The sequence below is a fragment of the Sinocyclocheilus anshuiensis genome, unplaced genomic scaffold, assembly GCF_001515605.1.
Source record: "Sinocyclocheilus anshuiensis isolate Anshui unplaced genomic scaffold, SAMN03320099.WGS_v1.1 scaffold599, whole genome shotgun sequence".
Lineage (NCBI taxonomy): Eukaryota > Metazoa > Chordata > Actinopteri > Cypriniformes > Cyprinidae > Sinocyclocheilus > Sinocyclocheilus anshuiensis.
This window is the reverse complement of record NW_015552567.1, coordinates 122,810-126,832: the sequence shown is the minus strand read 5'-3', so window position 1 is coordinate 126,832 and position 4,023 is coordinate 122,810. Positions and strand designations below refer to the sequence as shown.

Sequence of the window (4,023 nt, the reverse complement as noted above, 5' to 3'; positions counted from 1 at the left end):
CACGGCCGGCGGATTCGACGAAGGAGCAGCGGGCGGGCTTGCGGCAACCACATGTGATGACCCCGGGCTGGACTCCGCTTCATCCACGGTGAAAGCCGCTTTGCGCTTTGATCCACAGCGCAAAGTTTATGTATTTCCTCAGCGACCAGCACGGAACAACTCTAGGCATGAGGAAGCGGATATCGTCCTCTTTTGGAAGGCCAAACAAAGTAGTTCGCTTTCACAACGAAACACACAGCGCCTTCACGACATGGCGGCGGCGGCAACAATACTACAGCGAGAATAAAAGTTACGCCTTCTTTCTATGCGTGAACAATTGGGCGGCGTTATGCAAATCTTCCCACATAGTGACGTAAACATGTGGGGGCGTGTTGGAACGAGCCATTTAAGGTAGGCATGGTTGACTCTTTAGTCTTTGCAACTTTACAGATCTTCTTTATGCACTAAGAGCTTGTAACACTTCAAAGAGTAAGGAAAAATTTAAATCGCATCATATGACCCCTTTAAAACAAACCCCAAATCAAACATGTAAGTTACACAAATAAAAGAAATCTCTTAATATGAACAAACTAAGGCTTTGTCTGTGCTCTTTCCATTTAAAATTAGAGGCAACCACTTGATTTTAATCATGATCCAAACAAAGATGCAGCATTCATGCAGCATGAGTAGTTTTTAATCTAAATTAGACTATAATTTCGAAATTTGAAGCAAAAACAGAATGGTCTGACTTTAGTTTTGTGAAACTACAATACATAAAACATATCTGAACGAAACAGCAGACGAGCTGAATGAGACGCAGATTCACTCTGACAGCAGGTGGCGCTTATGAACAGCAATGATACAGTGTTTCCTGGGTTACTGCTGTAAACAAAGCAGAGCTGCGCCTATGAACACTACTTTAATATGCATACTGCATAGAGACGAGATGAAAAGAAAATACCACAAACTTTTCTAAAGACAGTCAGTTCCCCTCAGAGATACATTCATGTAAACTCCTACTCCAATTGTATCACGATTTGTTTGGCATCTCAACCGATTTGAATCGTCACATTATTTGAATCGATTTTCGACCGGCTCGCAGTTAATTGTTACATCCCTATTTGAAACATAAGTCTTTTGTGACATTATATGTCTTTACTTTCACTTTTTGATCAATTTAATGCATCCTTGTGAATAAAAACATGAATTTTTTCTTTAAAAAAAAACAAAAACCTATTACTGATCCCAAACTTTTGAACAGTAGTGTATATACTGCTTATGTACTATTGTATGCGGTGTGAAACTCTGAGATCATCATTCATCAACATGAATATGATACTTGTTGGTTCTTACCTGTTCTTATCAAAACATGTTCTTGCTAACCTGGACTGCAATATAGCTGCAACCTTCAGCAGAAAAACAGATCAAACAAAGATCACCAATAAATCTTCAAAAAGGGAAACAAATGATTATTAATGGAAATTTGTTTCATTTTACTAACCATTGCTGCCTGGTCACCCTGCTTATCCAGACAAGATGCTCTGTGTAACTGTAAAAGTTGCCAAATTATTTAAACAAACGAGATGAAAGTCACAATGAAAATTCAGAAATCTCAAAGAAAAGGAGGGAGGGAGCCAAACCTGTAATAACATCTGAACAACATCCTCTGTTTTTCCGGGTGCCTCCAATTGGAATGTGACCTTTATCTCTCCCTAACATGCATCAATCAATGAATACATAAATTAATAAATATTATGTCTTGAAATTTGCCAAAACTCTAAGAGGGAATAAACAACAGATGAAAATATCAACACTAAGTATTTGTTCCACACCCACTTCACATCTATCTTGGACAGAGACAGAACTCACCCTTTCATATTTATATGGAGCAACCACATTTTCTTCTTTAATTAGATAAATCTGAGAAAAAAAAATTAATAAAACTTGAAACTACAGCTATTAAAGAATTAAGAGGAACTGTGTGTGAGGCACACTCACCTGCTTGGTTTCTATACGAATACAGGCAGGTTTACTTCTGCACACATAAAAAGGAATTGAAAAAGAAAATAATTATAAATATCTCCATGCAAAATTACACTAAACTCAAACTCATCAAACAAAACAAATGATTTATGTAAACATTAATCATTAGTATTACTCTATAAATGGGTTGTGGACCGTTTTCTCCACTGTTGCTATTCCTTTGCAGCCTTTCAGAGGAATCTGCATGAAACACATTTTCTTATTGTAGAACAAGAAAAACAGCAACTAAGTTTGGTGATAATATGAAAATAATACCTTTAAAATAGGCTTAACAGCATCATCAGGTTCGAAAATGACTGATTTGGAACAGATTTTTAGCGAGCTACTAGTTCGTCTGTGTATAAAAAGAGATATTACAGAAACATCAAATGTTATATTTGTTCAGTGGCAAATTCTGAATCATACAGACGAGGGGACTAGAACATAGCATAAAAGTCATATCATACTACCATCCATCATACTACATACTATGATGCTTACTGTCATTTTCACATTTGTTTTCCATGGAGAGAAAAATCTGACAAAATGAGGGTGAGTAAATGATGACAGAAGTTCCATTTTTGGTTGAACTATTCGTATAAACTAACTAATGTGTGAACTGAGAAAAAAAAAATCAATGAATTAGGAAATATGCCTTCACAGACAAGGATTCAAGGAATCATCCATAAAAACACATCCTGCTATACACACAATATCTTATTGTTTCAAAAATAAACATGATGCTAGTGAATCACGCTCAGTCTCTAGTATGTTGTCACTGTTTTGGCAGATGCACACCTGTGACACTATGGAGTGTACAAACCAGTGTAGGTAAACATATTAACGAAGTTATTTTTGCAACAACTCCAGCTCTCTGATATGTTTACTGTTTTTAGCATATTATATAATAGGAAAGTATTCGATTTCAGTCACAGCGAAAGTAGAAATAGCAATGTGATTGATGATGTAATATGGAGTCTGCGCAGTAGAAATCAAGAGGTGGTACCACAGTAGGTCCCACCCAAACTCCTGCAGACTCACGGTGCATTCCAAACGGGATATATCGCCCTCTGAAGGGCACTTCGGAGTGAAAACAATCATGGCCGCCATTTTGAATGGGTCATTCCAAACCGAAGTGCTCAAAACTGGCCACTTCAAAGGGCCCTTCGGAATGAAGGATTTCGAAAGGTAGCTACAACCGATGGACACTTCGGGCCCCCGTGATCCTTTGCACAGGGAAGTTGTTTGGCATCATAGAATGCGTACGACAGGAGGCTCGTAGTTCGACTTCACCTATAAATGCATGTATAGTATTTTTCTATACTACTGTAATATTTATACGAGTTAGATTTGGTGCATTATTATGGTCCAAACAACATTATACTTCAACAAAAATACTTTACAGTTACCTTTATCAGTCCATTCAAATGTTTCAAATACATAGACACAATATACATTACAAATACATTACATATACAAATATACATGATATTTCATGTAAAATACGTTTGGGGTCAACCAGCATACAAAATGTGCAACGAAGGTGCCTCCTTGATCATCTCGTTAAGATGACGCAGGAGTGCATTCCAAAAAAAGTGTTTTTTTTTACCCCTACATCCCTTCGAAGCTCTCACTCCAGAGGGTAAACCCTTTGAAGGGATTGGGGCATAGGGATGAGCCCTTCTGAATGGAACGCAGGGATTATCACAAGTGCACAATCATGATGCCACACTAAAACCAAATTTATTTCCAGTGCTTGGGTAGATTACTTACAAATTGTAGTCCATTACTGACTACAAATTACATGACGGAAATGTATTCTGACTACTTTTTGACTAGTTTTAGATTACTTTTAGACATGATTGATAAAAAACATATTCCATTCTTTGTTGGCAACATCATAAAGCATTAAACATTACATTAGCCTACACCAGGGTTTCCATGGGTTCATGAATCAACTGAAGGGGTTTGTGAGTGAATGAAAAGCTATCAAATCTTAATATAAAGTAATTAAATTATAAA

General features: G+C 37.0%; 1 pseudogene; it reads right to left on the bottom strand.

Moving 5' to 3' along the window:
- LOC107664965 (protein FAN-like) overlaps window positions 1–3,788 on the bottom strand; it is a 20,992-nt pseudogene extending 17,204 nt beyond the window's left edge.
- Window positions 3,789–4,023: the final 235 nt, after the last annotated feature.